Source organism: Giraffa tippelskirchi, chromosome 4 (genome assembly GCF_054371585.1).
Source record: "Giraffa tippelskirchi isolate mGirTip1 chromosome 4, T2T-mGirTip1v1.2.pri, whole genome shotgun sequence".
NCBI classification, from domain to species: Eukaryota; Metazoa; Chordata; class Mammalia; order Artiodactyla; family Giraffidae; genus Giraffa; species Giraffa tippelskirchi.
In genome coordinates this window covers 46879902-46902504 of record NC_137278.1, presented here as the reverse complement: position 1 = coordinate 46902504, position 22603 = coordinate 46879902, and positions in this window count along the sequence as shown.

Sequence of the window (22603 nt, the reverse complement as noted above, 5' to 3'; positions counted from 1 at the left end):
CTTTCCTGTCCTTCACTACCTCCTGGAGTTTGCTCAAAGTCAAGTTCATCAAGTCGGTGAAGCCATCCAACCATCTCATCCTCTGTTGACCTGTTCTCCTCCGTCCTTAATCTTTCCCAGCATCATGGTCTTTTACAATGAGTTGGCTCTTCACATCCTGCGGCCAAAGTATTGGAGCTTTAGCATCAGTCCTTTCAATGAATATTCAGTGTTGATTTCCTTAAGAATTGACAGGCTTTAGATCCTTGCTGTCCAAAGGGCTCTCAAGAGTCTTCTCCAGCACCATAATTCAAAAGCATCAATTCTTCAGTGCTCAGCCTTCTTTACAGTCTAACTCTTACATCCGTGCGTGACTACTGGAAAAAAAATAGCTTTGACTACGATCATTAGAAGTTGTTAATTTTAATATTATTTAATTTCCCTGAAAGGTTGTTGCTACAAGCCGTGAACAATGCCAGAATTCTTGGTTTCTGGAGGGGAGGAATTCTATCCAGGGCCAGTAATGAGGCTTGATTGCTCAGAGTTTGTGTGTGTGTGTGTGTGTGTGTGTGTGTATTAAAGTTTTATTAAGATATAAAAGAGATAGAGAAAGTTTCTGACACAGACATCAGAAGGGGACAAAAAGAGTGCCCCCTTGCTAGTTTTTAGTTAGGAGTTATATAGCTATTAGAAAGAAAGAAAAAAGTGAAGTCTCTCTGTCGTGTACAACTCTTTGCGACCCCATGGACTGTAGCCTACCAGGTTCCTCCGTCCATGGGATTTTCCAGGCAAGAATACTGGAGTGGGTTGCCATTTCCTTCTCTAATAATTACAGAAAGGAAATGCTTCAAAACTGAGAGAATTGCACTAGGCCTTTCACCCACAACATGCATTTTGAGATACCATTGGCACAAGGTGAGTCATCCTGGGCCATAAAAATAATTCACATGAATCTTGAAGAAAGGCAGATTTCCAAGCAAATACATAGTTCATTAACATAGCTTAAGGAATACATTTCCATAAGAAAAATGCATTGGTTAGCTCAAGGTTTGAGATAAAGTCAGGTTCAGCTGGAACCAGGTATCACCATGACAACACAGGATTAGAAAAGAAAAGAAAAAAAAAAAAGTCTGTCACTTTTAATTTTACTTCCTCCTGCCACTTGGGGACTTCTGGTCTCCCTACGGAGGCTACTAACACTCTCCTACCAATATTTACCAATATTTTCCTTAAGAATCTGTATTTTTATGTTTCAATCTTTTCCTGTACCCCAAATTCAAGAAGGCATTTTCTTATTAATATCTGTAATTCAACTGAAATATATTTAATATAGTATATTCCCAATTTTATTCTTTTCTATGGGTACACCAATTGCCCAAATACCATCTGTTGAAAAATGTTCCTTTAGCTGCTGATTCAATGCCATCTTTTAAATTAATGAATATTTCTACATGTGTTGATCTGTTTCTAGTCTACACTGTTCATCTAGTTTTTAATCTAAGTTTTCAAACTTATCACACTATTTCAGTAAATTTACCTTAAGAAATCATCTCTAAAAATCTATTTCTTAATCTTCAAGAATATATTGGATATTCCCTTCATGTTCCTGGGTAGGAAGAATCAATATTGTGAAAATGACTATATTACCAAACACAATCTACAGATTCAATGTGATCCCTATTAAACTACCGATGGCATTTTTCACTGAATTAGAACAACAACAAAAAATTCACAATGCATATGGAAACACAAAAGACCCTGAATAGCCAAAAGAGTCTTGAGAAAGAAGAATGGAGTTGGAAGAATCAACCTTCCTGACTTCAGATTATACTACAAAGCTACAGTCATCAATACAATATGGTACTGGCACAAAAACAGAAATATAGACCCATGGAACAAGATAGAAAGGCCAGGAATAAACCCATGCACCTATGGGTACCTTATTTTTAACAAAGGAGGCAAGAATATACAATGGGGCAAAGGCAGACTCTTCAATAAACGATGCTGGGAAGACTGAACAGCTACATATATGTAAAAGAATGGAATTAGAACACTTCCTAACACCATACAAAAAGATAAACTCAAAATGGATTAAAGACCTAAATGTAAGACCAGAAACTATAAAACTCTTAGAGGAAAACATAGGCAGAACACTCTATGACATAAATCAAAGCAAGATCCTCTATGACCCACCTCCTAGAGTAATGGAAATAAAAACAAAAGTAAACAAATGATACCTGATTAAACTTAAAAAACTTTTGCACAGCAAAGGAAACTATAAGCAAGGTGAAAAGACAACACCCAAAATGGGAGAAAATAATAGCAAATGAAACAACTGACAAAGGATTACTTGCCAAAATATACAAGCAGCTCATACAACTCAATACCAGAAAAGCAAACAACCCAATCAAAAAGTGGGAAAAAGACCTAAACAGACATTTTTCCAAAAAAGACATACAGATGGCTAACAAGCACATGAAAAGATGCTCAACATCACTCATTATTAGAGAAATGCAAATCAAAACTACAATGAAATATCACTTCACATCATCAAAAAGTCTACAAACAATAAATGCTGGAGAGGGTGTGGAGAAAAGGGAATGCTTTTGCACTGTTAGTGGAAATATAAATTAATACAGCCACTATGGAAGATGGTATGGAGATTCCTTAAAAAACTAGGAATAAAACAACCATATGACCCAGCAATCCCACTCTTAGGCATATACCCTGAGGAAACCAAAATTGAAAAAGACACATGTATCCCATTGTTCATTGCAGCACTATTTACAACAGCTAGAACATGGAAGCAACCTAGATGTCCATTGACCAATGAATGGATAAAGAAGTTGTGGTACATATACACAATGGAATGCTACTCAGCCATAAAAAGAACACATTTGAGTCAGTCCTAATGAGGTGGATGAAGCTAGAACCTATTATACAGAGTGAAGGAAGTCAGAAAAAGAAAGATAAATATCGTATTCTAACGCATATATACGGAATCTAGAAAAATGGTACTGAATAATTTATTTACAAGGCAGCAATGGAGAAACAAATGTAGAGATTAGACTTATGGACATGGGGAGAGAGGAGGAGAGGGTGAGATGTATGGAAAGAGTAACATGGAAACTTGTATTACCATATGTAAAATAGATAGCCAATGGGAATTTGCTGTATGGCTCAGGAAACTCAAACAGGGGCTCTGTGTCAACCTAGAGGGATGGGATGGGGAGGCAGATGGGAGAGAGTTTCAAAAGGGAGGGGATATATGTATACCTATGGCTGATTTATGCTGAGGTTTGACAGAAAACAACAAAATTCTTTAAACCAATTATCCTTGAATTAAAAAAATAAATAATAAAAAAGAATATATTGGATATTCTTAACTCTTTATAGTTCAGATTCAATTGGTCATCTTTAAAGGAAGATTAAATTCAGCCTTTTGCTGAGTTTAAAATATGAAATATTATATGTTGGTGCTAAACAGCAGCTAGCATCAGAGTTAAGGGTTCAAGTTTCTTTTGTCTTTTGCTTTTTTTTGTTTTGGCTGGGTCACTTTCTATAGGAATACAGTTTGGTGTGAGTATTTGAGTACTTTATTTCATTTTGTTATTTTTAAATGCAAGTGAGTAGTTAAAATTAAATATTTATAATATAGATTTTATAAGCCAAATCTTTTTACCTGCCTGTTTATCTTATCTTTTCATCTACCATCCATACATGTACATATATATGCATACATTTATATGCATTGTGTAAGTATATAACATATATAAATATAATTATATCACATGTGTTTATACCCAGCTATAGCTTAGAGCTGCTGATAGATTTTTTAAGGAAGAATATGCCCTAACAATTCATTAGCAGCTCCAAGTTTTAGTTGTATTCACATGTCAATTTATCCCGAACACTGTACACCCTTTTTGTATCATTCTTTCTATTCTTTCTTTCTCTTTCCTCTGTATTTGTTATCTGCATCTTGAAGGATAATAAGAGTAAAATTTCTTCTCTATCATGTGCTTGGCATATTTCTTCCTCTATTCTGAAGCCAGGCATTAGGTGAAAGAGTTGTGTGAATTTTAAATGCAGGCACATTTTTTAACCCCCAAAATTTTTGTAGCATTTTTTCAAACAAAAGCAGGCTAAACTATCTTATAAATATAGTTGCTTCCACATAGTTATCATAGGAGAAAATATTCTCAATTCAAATATTAGCAAATGCCATCAGCTGTATAGGGAAAGAATCTGTAATATCATAGGGATGTTAAAGAAATGCTAAGACATTCAAACTACAAGGACATGTAATACTGTAATTTTTTAAATAGTATAACATTTTAAATACTCCAAGTTAAAAATTTTAAATACTAAAAGATAAAGGAAAAAACATGATTTTAACTGAACTGAAACAAATGTCATTAAATTTAAATATATTTAGTAGATAAGACAGATAGGGGTTCACACCCTATTAATTTGATTTTAAAAACCCTATCAAAATCAGTAGCCAGTATTTTGCTTTATGTGCAAAACCAAAGTCCTTTCCATTGGAGCAAAACTGAAGTAACTGCTTTCATTGATATTATTTTAACTTTTCAAGGAATTCTAGTCAATTTATTATGATGTAATATAAAGTCATATATATTTGAATGGACGAGTGAACTTATTATTTTGAAATAATTTATCTGTTAAATTGAAAAACACAGATAAACAACTAGCTTATTATCCAGTTCTAAAGAAATAGCAGTTATTGTTTGCATATTAAATCATATTTTTCAGAATTCAGGGCTAGTGTTCTTTATTTTTCTATAATTTGCACTTCTTTATCTCTTTTAGAGCAATGTAATATTTAACATTATTAAATACTTAGTATGTTAGGGATTATGCTAAATATTTCAAAAATTATTTCATAAGTAAATACTATTATCCACATTTTACATATAAATTATTTTTCAGAAAGTTTAAGAAAATTATATGCCACACACATAGTTTTCTAGCCATATTACAAGGATTCCAAGTTCAAAATATTTTTTTTTCTTGATAATTTTGTTTTTCTCATCATGTCCAAATGGATAAACAAAATTATTTCTCCTATAAGTTAAATTTAGAGCCCTCAATTGATTAAACAACAATAAAACTAAAGATAAATATGAAACTATTCTGAGTTTTATTAAAATATGATTGACAACAATTCTTCACATTTACCTCAGTTCTATTTCTTAGCATGGGCTTAGCCAGGAAACTAAAGCTTTCCAGTTTTAGTTTTGATAGTAGTCCAAACCATTTATTCAAGAAATAATAGATTATTAATTGTTTTAATCAAATGGATGGTAGTATCCTTGAGGCTAACTCCAACCTTTTGCATAGATTGGTGATGTTATAATAAGATGATAATCTGATACTAATCCTCAAAGCTTCTGGCCACTTGTTGCATCCAGGATAGGTCCAAAGCCTTTAACTACAGAATACAAAGACAATTACAGCTTGGAAGAAAAGAGGAATGAGCTTTATATGCAAGCTGAATTTTAATGGTGTTTATGGCATCTGCTATGCAAGGGCATTCTTTTTTAGCTTCAAAGTTATTCTCCACTTCAGAACACTCTTAGTTGAGTGTCAATGCACTTTCCTTTCTTCTTTCTATTTACTTTTTTCTTTGTAAGTGTTGACACGTGTGTGTGTGTGTGTGAGAGAGAGTCACTCAGTTGCGTCCGACTCTTTGCAACCCTATGGACTATAGCCTGACAGGCTCCTTTGTCCATGGAATTCTTCAGGCAAGAATACTGGAGTGGGTTGACATTTCCGTCTCCAGGGGATCTTCCCAACCCAGGGATTGAACCCAAGTCTCTCGTATTGCACAAAAATGCTTTACCATCTGAGTTACAGGGAAACCCTAAATTAAAGTCGCTCAGTCATGTCTGACTCTTTGCAACCCCATGAACTATATACAGTCCATGAAATTCTCCAGGTGAAAATACTGGAGTGGGTAGCCTTTCCCTTCTCCAGGGTATCTTCCCAATCCAGGGATCGAACCCAGGTCTCCCACATTTCAGGTGGATTTTTCACCAGCTGAGCTACAAGGGAAGCCCAAATTTGTTGAAGTTCAGTAAGTGAAAGTCACTCAGTGGTGTCTGACTCTTTGCAACCCCATGGACTATATAGTCCATGGAATTCTCTAGGCCAGAATACTGGAGTAGATAGCCTTTCCCTTCTCCAGGGGATCTTCCCAACCCAGGAATTGAACCAGGGTCTCCTGCATTGCAGGTGGATTCTTTACCAACTGAGCTATCAGGGAAGCCTTATATTTTCTTAATTCAGGAATTCCTACATTGATAATAGTAGTTCTATTGTAGACCAATAGTTCTATTGTAGATCAATAGTTCTATTGTAGACCAAAGGTCTCTGATGGGTTTTTCTGTATAGTGCAGAGTAATTCATATTTGGTCTTCAAAGTACAGTTGGCCCTTGAACAATATGAACATAGACTTTCTCTATAGTCAGAAATCTGCATACAACTTATAGTTAGCTCTCCCTACACACAGTTCTCCACAGTTCAGCATCTGCAGATAAAACCAAAGGAGAATTGAGTTGTGCTGTAATATTTGCTATTGAAAAAAATCTATGTATAAGTGGACAAATGAGGATGATTCAAGGGTCAGTTCTATTGTGTACTTTGAATTCAATTCAAGTCACTCTGTGGCATGCTGAATAAGGCCTGCTATTGAGGAAAATAATATCATAATACTAATAACATTAGTATTACATATACTACACAGTACATACATGATACATAATATAGTACAGTATAGTACTATATGATACTGTCAATGGAAATAATCAATAAACTAATGCAAAATAGAAATATAACAGTTTTCCTATGAGCCAAGCTGAGGGCTTTAGCCTGGGAGACACAGATTCAAGAATCAGTTGAATTGTGTCCCACTGAACTATGAAATGGGGGAGGCTTATGAAGGCAAACCACAAAATTCTGTAATTTGTCTGTCAAGATATATAATTGGAGTTGGCAAGAAGCAAGGGTGCTTGTTAAATAAGGATTGGTTGGATTCTGAAATGGTTGCATAGTTACAAGGGGAGACATTGAGACTGTAAGTTTGATGCTGACAGCTATTAACGTATAGTTTTGAGAAAGGCTGGTGGTGTTCTTGCATCTTAAATAAGTTCACTAAACTCAGTTCTCTGAAATTCAGAAACATGTCTGAAACCATATCCACACTGGCCACCTAGCTCCATCCTGGAAGCCTGAATCAGTTACTCCATTTTAATTTTTTAAATTCATTCTTTCCTTTAAAGCTTAATGTGAATGCGTACTACATATTTGATAGTGCACAAAATGGACTGTTCCAGTCAGCATAGTAAGCATTCCACTAAGAAGTTGTGAAGTCAACCCAGGCCTATTTACATTCTCACTAGCCACAATTTAGAGACTTCTTAGTACACAAGGCACCAGAGAGAATCCACAGTATGACTGTGTTTCAGGAGTGGTGTTCTATCAGCATGAGAATGCTTGCTGTTGTGTTTTGTTTTTTTTTTCTTTAGTTTTCAAGTTTTGCCCTATACACGTACAGATCAGTAAGTACTCTGCCAGAGACTCAAGAGGAAGGTATTCTATACAGTCTTAGAAATACTTTTCTCTGTGTAGCTCCCTTAACTTTGATATTCTGCTATGAGACCTATAGCCACCTTAGCCTTTCTGAACTCTAATATCTGTCCCTTCAACACTGCAAGTGGAGAAGGCAATGGCAACCCACTCCAGTACTCTTGCCTGGAAAATCCCATGGATGGAGGAGCCTGGTAGGCTGCAGTCCATGCGGTCACGAAGAGTTGGACACGACTGAGCGACTTCACTTTCACTTTTCACTTTCATGCATTGGAGAAGGAAATGGCAACCCACTCCAGTGTTCTTGCCTGGAGAATCCCATGGAGAGAGGAGCCTGGTGGGCTGCCGTCTATGGGGTCACACAGAGTCGGACACGACTGAAGTGACTTAGCAGCAGCAGCAGTCAGCATAGATTAAAATCATGTGTAAGCCAGAATGACTACCCCATTTCAATACTGGAGAGTTTCTTCTGTCAAGATGGTGTTATGTTAGTAACTAGCTATTTACAGAAATCAACACAAGTAATTGTTCTAAACATTTTAAGATTTCTGACTTCCACATGTCATAATAGTAATTTTTTAATGCTTTTGATACTTTTTTCAAGTGGCAATATTTACTTTAGCCAGAGCCCTTCTACTTTTTCTCAAATTGTTTGATGTTTCCAATCCAAATACTTTTCATTTTTTCCTCCTCTTTTTGAGTTTGTTTAAGCAATTGAAAGCACCAAGTGAACAAATAATATGTTTGTTTTATTAACAGGTACCATTTCTCTGCATTGCTAACAGAAATTCTTTTTTGGAATATCTACTCATGTATGTTATGGTAATTTCAATAATGCTTAATGAAAATCTCCATCTATAACCCATAAATGATGAAATGCCTGGCACATTATCAACCTTATCTACTTCACGCATAGAGACTCACTGCTGTGTTTTTTATGTTATAATTGGCCTCTTGGAATAGACTGGCAAACACAGATGAAATTTCTTCACCTGTATATTAAATCTGAATTAAGGCAGTATGAAGAAAAGACAATGAAAATACCTCGAGACATATAGATAGAGTTTGAGCCAACAGGGTTTTTAGCTGACCTAGTTACAAACAGTAAACCATTATTTTCAAGATTTATGTCAAAATGGGAAGAATTTTCAACTTCACTTTATCATGTCCCCTGAGTATTTGTTGATTTATCTCTTGTTATATTAATGTTTCCAAAACATTACCATGTGGCCTGATCTCAATATTTTTTTCAAGATGTTAACATAAATTTATTTTTATTTATTTATATTTTAGCCATGAGGTATGCAAGATCTTAGTTTGCCAACCAGGGATTGAACCCCTGGTCAGCAAATTAAGACTGTGCCCACTGCAATGGAAGCAGGGATTCTTAACCACTGGATCACCAGGAAAGCCCTCTAGCTGCAACAATTTTAAGCAATTTTTAAAACTTGAACTCCTTGTCCTATTTCTAACAATTTATTAGTTACTGCTAATTTGGGAAGATCCCCTGGATAAGGGAAAGGCAACCTACTCCAGTATATTTACCTGGAGAATCCCATGGACACAAGAGCCTGGCTGGCTACAATCCATGGGGTCTCAAAGAGTTGGACACAACTGAGCAACTAACACAGACACACATACTCACAATTATATCTTGCTATCTCGGGTTAGCTGGGCCATTATTATATACTGTTTAGTAATAATTATACATAGTAAATAAAATTTTAGTGATCATCAAATTACTGATTATCAATATACTTGTCTGTGTGGGCATATTAAGTCACTTCATTCCTGTCTGACTCTTTGTGTCCCTATAGACGGTAGCCCGCCAGGCTCCTCTGTCCATGGGGATTCTCCAGGCAAGAACATTGGAGTGGGTTGCCATGTGCGCCTCCAGGGGGAATCTTCCTGACCCAGGGATTGAACCCACATTTCTTACATCTCCTGCATTGGCAGGTGGGTTATTTACTACTAGCATCACCTGATCACCAAATTGCAGATTAACAATATACTTGTCTAGTTAGTTTCAAATCATCCAATGTTTTTTAAAGGTGTCTTTGACAGTAAAGAATCTGCAATTTGGGAGACCTGGGTTCTTTCCCTGGGTTGGGAAGATCCCCTGGAGGAGGACATGGCAACTCACTCCAGTATTCTTGCCTGGAGAATCCCATGGAAAGAGAAGCCTCGTGCGCTACAGTCCATCAGGTCCCCAGAGTCGGACACAACTAAGAAAAAAAGAACATTACATTACTATTCCCAGTTAGTGTAAAATCACCCAATGTTTCTAAAGGAGTCTTTGCAAAATTTGAGTTTCAAAGATTTCATAGCTTCTGAAAACCTGTGAGGACATGAGGGAATGAGAGTGATATTGGTCACCTGCAGGTATAAGAACCTGCAGACTAGATATTTTGATAAGCCAGGATCAAGACTTTAGGTCCACACTAAGACAAGGAGGACAAGCCATCTTAACTTGCTACTGAGACTTTGTTGGCTTGTACTTCTCTTCATACTTCACTTCCATTTTCCTGAGTATTCACCCCAGCTTTCTTACTCTCCCTGTTTTCTAACTGCCTCTGCAAAATATTTCTTGTAATGTTTTGAAGTTTAAAAATCCAGCTAAGTATCAATTTCCCCCTACATTTGTTCTGCTTATGCTTCAGTAAAACTCTTTCAATCTAATAATTTGTGTTCTTTCTCTCTGAGAAATTCTCATATTATTTATTTAATAACTTTTTTCTACTGATTTTTCCCCTTCTCTTCTTCTGGATCATTGTTTTAGTCCATTTGAGCTTTTGTAACAAAATGCCATAGATTGAGTAGCTTATAAGCAACAAAAATTTATTTATCATAGTTCTGGAGCATAGGAATTCCAAGATCAAGGTGCTGGCATGGGTGGTTTCTGATGAGAGGCCCTCCTGCTTCAGAGCCAGCATCTTCTTGCTGTGTCTCACATGGTAAATGGGGAAGCTCACTTTCTTTGTTCTTTTCTAAGGGCACTAACCTTATTCATAAGGGCTCCACCTTCAAGAGCTAAGTATCTAACAATGGCCCCACCTCATAATGTTACCACTTTAAGGGCTAGGCTTCAACATATGAATCTGGGGGACATAGACATTTAGACCATAGCAATTACCTATAATTCCATGGAATAATCTTTATGTTTTATTTTTCCTCATATAAATTTTGGCTCTAAATTCTTCAAAGTATTCTCAAAAGAATCAACTGGCCCTTATTATTAATATTTTTTAAAAAATTAATAGTATGTCTTTTCTCTAGTGCCATTTTTCATTGTAACTTGTTTCATACAAGCCATAATGTCAAGTATCTTAGAATGCATTAGTTGTTACAATCAGTGTTTTTTGCCATTCTTACATGTCTGTACTTGAGTTCAATTTTTAAAATTCTACAAAAGTTTTAAAATTACAGAATTATTACAATGATAGAGATTTCTGTTATACCCACAGCCTGTTTCCCTATTTTTGATATTTTACATTAATATGCATTTATCACACTGAATCTATATTGATACATTATTATTAATGCAAGTCTTTACATTATTTTTATATCCTCAATACTTTCCTAATGTTCTTTTTCCTTTCCAAATCCCACTCAGGATACCAAATTACACTTTGTCCTTCTCTGTTTCCTAGGATCGCTAAAACAACACGAACTGGCTGGCTTAAAAACAACTGAGACGTTCTATCACAGTTCTCGAGGATAGAAGTCAGAAATCAAGGTTTTGTCAGTGCCAAGATCTCTCTAAGATCTGTAAAGAAGAATCTGTTTTTTGTCTTCCTGTTTGCCTCGGGTGTTGCCAACAATCCTTGATATTCCTTGGCTGGTGAACACTCCAGTTTCTGCCTCCACTGTAATTTAGTCTTCTTCCTTGTGTGTCTGTATCTGTCTCTTCTCTTAAAAGGACACTGTCCATGCGTGCTTCAGTCGTTTCCAACTCTTTGCGACACTGTGGAGTGTAGCACATCAGTCTCCTTTGTCCATGGGGTTCTCTAGGCAAGAATTCTGGGGTGAGTTACCACTTCCTTCTCCAGGGGATCTTCCCAACTCAAGGATCTAACCCATGTCTCTTACATTTCCTGCATTGTCAGGAGGGTTCTTTACCACTAGTGTCACCAGAGAAGCCCCTATAAGAACACTAACCTTATTGAATTTTTCTCTAATATAGTAAGTTGGAAGCTTAGACGCTTTCATAACTTTGTTCTTTTTAAAGATATGATTTTAATGCTATAAGAATCACTCTAAGTACTTTGTTCTCTGCACCTTACCAATTCTGATAAGTTGTATTTTATTTTATTCATTTCAGACAATTTCAAATTTCTCTTGGGACTTTTCCTTGACCTATGTGCTGTTTATGTTGTTGAATCTACAAATATTTGGGTATTTTATAGTTATCTATTATTGATAACTAGTTTAACTTTATTGTGGTCTGAGAACATACCTTGTATGATATCTGTCCTTTTAAAGTTGTTAATATGTATATTATGATCTGAGGCTTCCCAGATGGCGCTACTGGGAAAGAACCTGCTTGCCAATGCAGGAAAGTTAAGAGATACGGGTTTGATCCCTGGGTAGGGAAGATCCCCTGGAGGAGGGCATGGCAGCCTACTGCAGTATCATGTCTGGAAAATCCCATGGATGGAGGAGCCTGGTAGGCTGCAGTCCACGGAGTCGCAAAGAGTTGGACACGACTGAGCGACTTCACTTTCACTTTTCACTTTCGTGCATTGGAGAAGGAAATGGCAACCTACTCCAGTGTTCTTGCCTGGAGAATCCCAGGGATGGGGGAGCCTGGGGGGCTGCCGTCTATGGGGTCGCACAGAGTTGGACACGACTGAAGCGACTTAGCAGCAGCAGCAGCAGCAGCATGTATTATGACTGGAAACTGATCTTCATTTCGGAATGTGAATAATAAGCTTTATATGATTGCATGTAGTAGTCTATAGGTGTCAATTATATCCAACAGATTAATAATTTTTTTTCATGTCAACTATATGCTACAGATTTTTACTTGATTTAGTTTGTCAATTACTGAAAGAAGAGTGCTGAAATTTCAACTATAACCATAGATTTTACTATTTATTCATTCAATTTTATATCATCTATTTGAGTCTCCTTTTAGATGCCTGAAGTGAAGTGAAGTGAAAGTTGCTCAGTCGTGTCTGACTCTTTGTGACCCCCTGGACTATACGTTCCATGGAATTCTCTAGAACAGAATACTGGAGGGGGTAGCCTTTCTCGTCTCCAGGGGATCTTCCCAACCCAGAGATTTTTAGATGTGTACACATTGGTACTGGGCTTCCCTGGTGGCTCAGCAGTAAAGAATCCACCTGCCAATGCAGGAGATAAGGGTTTGATTCCTGGTTCGAGAAGATCCCTTGGAGAAGGAAATGTAAACCCACTCCAATATTCTTTCCTGGGAAATCCCATGAACAGGGGAGCCTGTTGGACTACAGTCCATGGGGTCGCACAAAGTTGGACATGACTAAGGGACTAAACAACAGCAGTTCAGTTCAGTTCAGCCACTCAGTTGCGTCCAACTCTTTGCGACCCCATGGACTGCAGCACGCCAGCCCTCCCTGTCCATCTCCAACTCCCAGAGTTTATTCAAATTCATGTCCATTGAGTCATTGATGCCAACCAACCATCTCATCCTCTGTTGTCCCCTTCTCCTCGCGCCTTCAATCTTTCCCAGCGTCAGGGTCTTTTCCAATGAGTCAGCTCTTTGCATCAGGTAGCCAAAGTATTGGAGTTTCAGCTTCAACATCAGTCCTTCCAATGAACACCCAGGACTGATCTCCTTTAGGATGGGCTGGTTGGATCTCCTTGCAGTCCAAGGGACTCTCAAGAGTCTTCTCCAAAACCACAGTTCAAAAGCATCAATTCTTCAGCCCTCAGCTTTCTTTATAGTCCAACTCTCACATCCATACATGACCACTGGAAAAACCATGGCCTTGACTAGACAGACCTTTGTTGGCAAAGTAATGTCTCTGCTTTTTAATATGCTGTCTAGGTCGGTAATAACTTTTCTTCCAAGAAGAAAGTCTCTTTTAATTTCATGGCTGCAGTCACCATCTGCAGTGATTTCGGAGCCCAGAAAAATAAAGTCTGCCACTGTTTCCACTGTTTCTCCATCTATTTGACATGAAGTGATGGGACCAGATGCCATGATCTTTGTTTTCTGAATGTTGAGCTTTAGGCCAACTTTGTCCTCTCTCCTTTTTCACTTTCATCAAGAGGCTCTTTAGTTCTTCTTCACTTTCTGCCACAAAGGTGATGTCATCTGCATATCTGAGGTTATTGATATTTCTCCCAGCAGTCTTGATTCCAGCTTGTGCTTCCTCCAGCCCAGCATTTCTCATGATCTACTCTGCATATAAGTTAAATAAGCAGGGTGACAACATACAGCCTTAATGTACTCCTTTTCCTATTTGGAACCAGTCTGTTGTTCCATGTCCAGTTCTAACTGTTGCTTCCTGACCTGCATACAGATTTCTCAAGAGGCAGGTCAGGTGGTCTGGTATTCCCATCTCTTTCAGAATTTTCCACAGTTTTTTGTGATCCACACAGTCAACGGCTTTGGCACAGTCAAGAAATCAGAAATAGATGTTTTTCTGGAACTCTCTTGCTTTTTTGATGATCCAGTGTATGTTGAAACAAGGTGAAACAACAACAGCATTATAATTATTCCATCTTATTGGAAAGCTGATCCTTTATTATTATAATACCAGTGCCCCTGGTGATTTTTGTTGATCAAGAATCTGCCTTGTTAAAATTCATCACAGATAATAGAATTTTTTGATTAGTGGTCACATCATACATTTTTCTCCATCCTTTATGTTTTCACTTTTATTAAGTGTTAACATTTAAAGTGGGTTTGGTAGACAACATAGTTAGTTTTTAACTTTTTTTTTAAGTTCTTATTTTTTAATATTTTTCTTCTCTGACAATCTCTATCTTTTAATTAATATGTTTAGATTATTTACATTTAAAATAATTATTGAAATAGATGGATTCATATATACATGTTTTAATTTTCTATTAGTTGATTGTGTTATTTTTCTCCATTGTCAAGTATTTCGTGCTTTTAACTGAGCATTTTGTATGATTCTATTCTCTGTCTCATATCACTTATACTTTTAAGAATAATTGTTAGTGATTATTCTTTGCAAGGTCTTCCCAGATGGCTCAGTGGTAAACAATCTGCCTGACAATGCAGGAGACTCAAGACACACAGGCTTCATCCTTGGGTCAGGAAGATCTCCTGGGGAAAGAAATGGCAACCCACTCCAGTATTCTTGCCTGGAAAATTCCATGGACAGAGGAGACTGTCTTGCTACAGTCCATGGGGTCACAAAACTGACACAACTGTGCAGTGCAGGAGTCTGTGTGTAGCCATGTGCATGTGCACACGAGCGTGCATGTGCACACACAGATACATTCACACACTCTTTGCAATAATCCCCCCCCCCAGTTCTATTGGAATATTATGAACATACATCACTATGTAAATTTAAGGTGCACAGCATAATGGTTTGAATTATATATATCATGAAATGATTACTGCCATAAGTTTGGTTACTAAGTTCATCTTCAAATAACTCTATAGCATTTAGCAAAGTGTGGTTACCTTATGCAGATAATTTCCAATTTCTGCCACCTGCCTCATAGTTCACTATTAATCATTTCACTTATCCATTTTTTACTTATCCTAATATATCAATACTATTATTACCTTAATAAATAATACTGCTTCCTTCACAACTTCCTAACTTAATAAACTGTTATCTTTATTAAATATATTAATCAAATGCCATTAAATGTTAATTAAAACAATTTTACTTTATTTTTCAATTTATTTAACCCCATTTTATTATTTTTTATTTTGTTCCATTTATTTAATATTATTCCTTCCCCTATGTTCTTCCTTCCATTGTATAAATCTAAGTTTCTTATCTATGTCAGTTTCCGTCTGTTAAAAAAAAATGTCTTTTAACATTTCTCACAAGACAGACATGATAAGAGTACATTTTTACTTGTTGCAAGCTTTTTCCACATTGAAGCTGAAATAGAAATGAGTACATTAATTTTTAAGCAGATTATTTCAGGCATTTTTTTGTTTCCTTCAGAGGCTATTTTTCTAACTTGCTTTAGTGCTTCTCTGTCTTGGCATATGTGTTTCCTATGTGATCTTTTAATATTTATATATCTGCTTTTATTTAAGAAGCTATAACTCTATCGGTTACTTTATCTATTAATGTGCATTTTGTCTACCATTGTATATGTAGTTTGTTTCCCCAGAAAGTTTTCTCCTTAGATTAGAATATTTCACTGGGACTCCATGGAAGGGGTCAGTGTCATGGTGCTTCACATGTTTTCATTTAATGAGAAGGCTGGCCCTTACAGGGATTACTTTCAAGAGCTAAAATAAAAAGATAAATATTCTAGAGGTTCCAATACCGTATCAACAGTATTATCTTTGAAAGTGGTTATCTTGATTTAAAAAAATGCTTTTTGGTATTTCTCTAGTGATGAATGACATGTGGTAAAAATCTTTTGACAGACTTTCAATTAGTGGAACAGCTTTCACAACCTCTTTTCACTCTGTATTTTTATGAAGTGAAGTGAAATCGCTCAGTCATGTCTGAATCTTTGCGACCCCATGGACTGTAGCCTACAAGGCTCCTCTGTCCATGGAATTTTCTAGGCAAGAGTACTGGAGTGCAAAGTTTCCCTGAGGTTTCCCCTTCTCCAATTCAAAATATTATATCTCAGCTTTGAATTAAAAAAAAAAAACAAAAACACTATTTTCTTACCTATTCAAAATAGCTTATCTTAGCTAAAACATTTTATATGAATGAAAGAGTATAAACATATGTTTATATAATCGATAGTTCTCTTGGGCCTCCCAGGTGGTGCTAGTGGTAAAGAATTTGACTAGCAATGCAGGAGGTGCTAGAGACATGTGTTAGCTCCCTAAGTTGGGAAGATCCCCTGGAGGAGGAAATGGCAACTCATTCCAATATTCTTATGAACAAAATCCCATAGGTAGAGGAACCTTGTGGGTTACAGTCCATGGAATTGCAGAGTTGTACATGACTGAGCACATGCACAATCATTCAATTTCCTCTTGGCAGTTATCAGAGACAATATTAATTAAAATGTCTCATATTCTTTCAGGTGAACAGAAAAGGGACTCAGCCATACATATACGTGTATCCATTCTCCCCCAAGCTCACCTCCCATCCAGGCTGGCACATAACATTGAGCAGACTTCCATGTGTTATACAATAGGATTTTGTTGGTTATCCATTTTAAATATAATGGTGTGTACATGATATTTCCAAAGTCAACTATCACAGCATTGTTAATTGGCTATACCCCAATGCAAAATGTTTTTGGTATTAAAAAATAAAATAAAAATAAAATTTTAAAAATAAATAAGTAAAAGTCACACAACATAACGTAAAAAAAGGTCTCATATTATTATAGTTATTAACAAAAGTTAATAAATCAGAAATGATTTTTAAATACTTTTGTGTACACACACCAGCCTCTAAGAAAAGCCTGGTTACACACACACATGCACATGTGTACACACACATACACACAAATGCATACCTTTCAGAACAAGCTGAGGACAGAAAATTGAGTCATGGTGCTCAGGGGCTAAGACATTGATGGAAAAGATAAAAATGATAAGCATTGTTGCAAGCATAAGGAAGATTTTTATGTTTTTTTCTTCTTTCCCTTTTTCAGGTATAGTGATTTCAATCTCTTGGAAATCTTTGTACGACTGGAAAGATTACAAAAACTTTGACCTATCCTTTGGATGAAGTCAATGCCACTGTGGACCTCTAGTTTTGATGAAAGTAGCCTTCCAGAGCCTGTATTTCCCAGTCCAGTTCTCCAGAGGGAGGCCATCAGAGGATTAAAGCCAAATAAGGCAGTCTGTAATGATCTCTCAGCAACATTATACTCTCAGGAATACGTAGCAAAGATATATTGTTTTTCTATTGCTGTGTAACAAATTACTACAAATGAATTAGCGTAAGATATTATCCATTCATTATTTCACACAGTTTCCATGAGTGATGTGTCTGGGCACAACTTATCTGAGTCCTCGGCTCAGATGTCTGTCATAGGACTGCAGCCAAAGTTTTGATTGGGCAGCTTTCTCATTTGGAGACTTGACTAGGGAAGAATCCACTCCCAAGCTTATGTAGGTTGTTGGCAGAATGCTCTTAACAGCCACATAACTGTGGTATCCATTGTTTTTCTGGCTTGCTGAAGAGTGCATGGAAGTCCCAGGGGCCACCCCCAGTTTCTAGGGGCTTCCTTCAGTTCCTTGTCATGAGGGCTTCCTTAACATAATACATATTTTGTCAAGCCAACAAAGAGATTCTTCTCTTTAGTCAGCTTTAGAGTCTTATAAACATAATACAATCAAATGACCTCTAAGGACTTTTGCCATATAAGTTAATCACGGAGATGACATTCCATCACCTGTGCAATATTCAGTAGATTGGAAGCAAAATACAGGTCCCACCCACACTCAAAGGGAAGGATTATACATAGGGGGACAGTGGCTTGCCAAAACGTCTGTCCATCACAACCTGATTGGGTTGTAGTCATTAATCTTTCATTCTGACCATCTCCATCTTTCCATCAGAGGTATACCTAGCTTTGGTTGTATGCTATCAATGTGTGAACAGTATACACACAAATTGTTATAAATTATGGGATTGAGATCTCCAAGAGCAAGAAAAATTATTTGGGCAAAGTTAGACTTGGAATTTTCAAACCGATTTGCTTTTAAAAATATTCAAAAATTTCAGATTTTAAAACCAGGGCAAGATCAGTGATTGGGATCCATCATTGGAAGGGAATCCACACTGAACACTAGTAAGAATCCTGTTTGGAAGAGAATCTAACTGATTTAATGTCCAGAACATGAAGACTTTGTATGCACAAGCATTTGAAATGATGGGTGATATATAATTTATCAGTCAGGCTATATTTGGTTTCCTATTCTTTTACACAGTGACAGCAAGGAAGCTGGAATGACACCAAATCTTCACTATGTTCATGAAAATTAGAATTCAAAATATGACTTCAAACATAATGTATTTTAGAAGGAATATATTTAATAAATAAACAAGCAAAATAAGTGTGAAAAAATAATGTGCGTTCCCCTGATATTGAGAAGAAGATAAAAACTGGAATTATCACAAAGAAAAGCATCAAGGAAGAAGTTTGAAAATCTGTTTTTGGAACACTTTTCCTCAAAGAATTAGACTTGTCAGAGGCAAAAGGAAAACCACAGTTAGCAAGTTAAAAAAATGTCAGAATTTGGTACGTGAACAAAAAGTAAAGCTCAGACTTTGAAATAAGAACATCAGAAACTCAGGAAGATATAGGATCAACTTAAAAACAAATTTTGATCTTGTGGTCAAGAAAAAAATTCTGGGCTAGACAGAGAAAAGAGGATCCAACAAATTCTTTTAACCTACATGTGGTAAAAGAAGAAAGGGGTTAAGTTAAGCAAGAGGTAAAATTTTTAAAACAGATAAACTTTCATAAAGAAGGTAGATACACACCATGCAGAAATAAAATGTAAGAGAAAGCTTTTGCTTTTATTTGAAAAGAAAGTGTGCCTAGGAGTGTTTATGCAGTTTTCATCGTGAAAAAATTTTAACAAGGTATTGGATATTCACGTTCAGAATTGTGTATCGGAGCACAGAATAAGCATGCTATTCTTTACAGCTTTAGGTTGCATATCCTCAATTCAATCGTTTATTATTGTAAATTCTAGACAGGAAGAGTTGGAGATTAAAAGTTGGTAATCTGTTTCTCATAGATTAAATTTAAAGGCTGAAAGAACTTAGAAACAAAGAAGGAGGATTTGCAAAAGTGTTAATGGATGAAATAAATTCAGATTTAAAGAAAAATTATTTTAAAAAGTTGGTAAAATAAGTTGCAGATGACTACTGTGGGAAAATGAAAGACAGTGACAGACAAAGGCATTCTCTGGGCAGAAACTATACCAAAAATTCAGTCTTGAAAGTTGAAAAGAAAATGTAAAGAAGAAAATAGGCAAAGAAAGGGAAATAAGAAGTTATTATATTTAGGATAATACTGAAGAAAATGTTGGGAACTAACCTCAACATCAAATGCAGTTGCATTCTGTCAAAGAAAAACAATCTATCTCTATGGTAAATTTCTTCTTTGGGTATGGAAAACTTAGTGTCACATTTTTAAATATTTGATGATAAATTGCTCCAAATGAGAATTGGGTAAATAAAGAAGCTAAACCTCTGACCTCTTTCTTGGTCTCCCCTTTCTCCCTATATTTCTCCACGCTCTCCTTCTTTTTCCTGTGTTTTTCTTCTCTTCATTGCATATCACATTTATCCAAAAGAACATTTATGGTATGTGATTGACAGGTATACACTACACGTTTAATGGCAACATGTACTAAATTATAATAAACACCGTTTGCCTGGAAATGATATTTTGCTTATACTATAAGTATATGAAATTGTTTGATTGGTTCTTGGATATTTCCAATCTAACATTTTTGATGTGTCAGTCACTCAGTCATGTCATACTCTTTGTGACTGCATGGACTGTAGCTCACCAGGTTCCTCTGCCCATTGAATTCTCAAGGCAAGAAAACTGGGATGGGTAGCTATTCCCCTCTCAGGGGATAATTCTAATTCAAGGATTGAACATGGGTCTCTTGTATTACAGATGAACTCTTTACTGTTGGAGCCACCAGGAAAGCCTACATTTTTTAACAGATTAATTAATTAATTTCAAAAGGTATTTCTTGCCATCTACAATGGGACTTTCATATAGACACTGATATGATTAAATTTCATAGGAACATTGATTTTGTCACTCTTTCACTAGGAAGAAATCTGGTTAAATTATTGATCCAAACCTGTGGTATTTTTCTAATAGTATGGTAGAGGACTATGAATAGCAGTATATTATATTATTAGGATTCCCTTATAAACTTCAATGAATATGTTTTATAGTGCAGATTAACATTGTGGTCCCTGTTGCAAGAGAACTGTCAAAAGCAGAAAACCGAAATATAAAAAAAAAAAAGACAATTAGGCATTAGCAAAACAAGATGTCATTTTCATTATAGGGGACTGGAATGCAAAAGTAGGAAGTCAAGAAACACCTGGAGAAACAGGCAAATTTGGCCTTGGAGTACAGAATGAATCGGAGCAAATGTTAACAGAGTTTTGCCAAGAGAATGCACTAGTCACGGCAAACACCTATTTACAACAACAACAGAAGATGCTAAACAGGGACATCACCAGGGTCAATACCGAAATCAGATTGATTATATTCTTTGCAGCAAAATATGGAGAAGCTCTACACAGCCAGCAAAAAGACCAGGAGCTGACACTGGCTTAGATCGTGAAGCCCTTATTGTCAAATTCAGACTTAAATTGAAGAAAGTAGGGAAAACCACTAGACCACTCAGGTATGACATAAATCAAATCCCTTACAATAATACAGTGGAACTGAGAAATAGATTCAAGGGATTAGATCTGATAGACAGAGTGCCTGAAGAACTATGGATGGAGATTCAGGACATTGTACAGGAGGCAGGGATCAAGATCATCCCCAAAAAAAGAAATGCAAAAATGGAAAATGGTTGTCTGAGGAGGCCTTACAAATGGCTGAGAAAAAAAGAGAAGTGAAAGGCAAAGGGGAAAAGGAAAAATATACCCATTTAAATGCAAAGTTCCAAAGAAGAGCAAGGAGAGATAAGAAAGCCTTCTTCAGTGATCAGTGCAAAGAAATAAAGGAAAACAGAATAGGAAAGACTGGAGATCTCTTCAAGAAAATTAGAGATACTAAGGGAACATTTCATGCAAAGATGAGCACAATAAAGGACAGAAATGGTACGGACCTAACAGAAAAAGAAGATATTAAGAATAGGTGGCAAGAATACATAGAAGAACTATACAAAAAAGATCTTCATGACCCAGATAATCACGATGGTGTGATCACTCACCTAGACCCAGCTATCCTGGAATATGAAGTCATGTGGGCCTTAAGAAGCATCACTACAAGCAAAGCTAGTGGAGGTGATGGAATTCCAGTTGAGCCATGTCAAATCCTAAAAGATGATACTGTGAAAGTGCTGCACTCAATATGCCAGAAAATTTGGAAAACTCAGCAGTGGTCACAGGACTGGAAAAGTTCAGTTTTCATTCCAATCCCAAAGAAAAGCAATGCCAAAGAATGCTTATACCACCTCATGACTTCAGTCATCTCACACTCTAGCAAAGTAATGCTCAAAATTCTCCAAGCCAGGCTTCAGCAATATGTGAACTGTGAACTTCTAGATGTTCAAGCTGGATTTAGAAAAGGCAAGGAACCAGAGATCCAATTGCCAACATCCATTGGATCATCGAAAAACCAAGAGTTCCAGATAAACATCTACTTCTGCTTTATTGACTATATCAAAGTTTTTGACTGTGTGGATCACAAAAAAATTGTGGAAAATTCGTAAAAGAGATGGGACTATCAGACCACCTGATCTGTCTCCTGAGAAATCTGTATTCAGGTCAGGAAGCAACAGTTAGAACTGGACATGGAACAACACACTGGTTCCAAATAAGGAAAGGAGTACATCAAGGCTGTTTGTTGTCACCTTGCTTATTTAACTTATATGCAGACTACATCATGAGAAATGCTGGGCTGGATAAAGCACAAGCCAGCATCAAGGTTGCCGGAAGAAATATCAATAATACGCAGATACGCAGATGACACCACCCTTTTGGCAGAAAGTGAAGAAGTACTAAAGAGCCTCTTGATGAAAGTGAAAGAGGAGAGGGAATATGTGGCTTAAAGCTCAACATTCAGAAAACTACGATCATGGCATCTGGTTCCATCACTTCATGGCAAATAGATGGGGAAACAATGAAAACAGTGACAGATTTTATTTTCTTTTGCTCCAAAGTCACT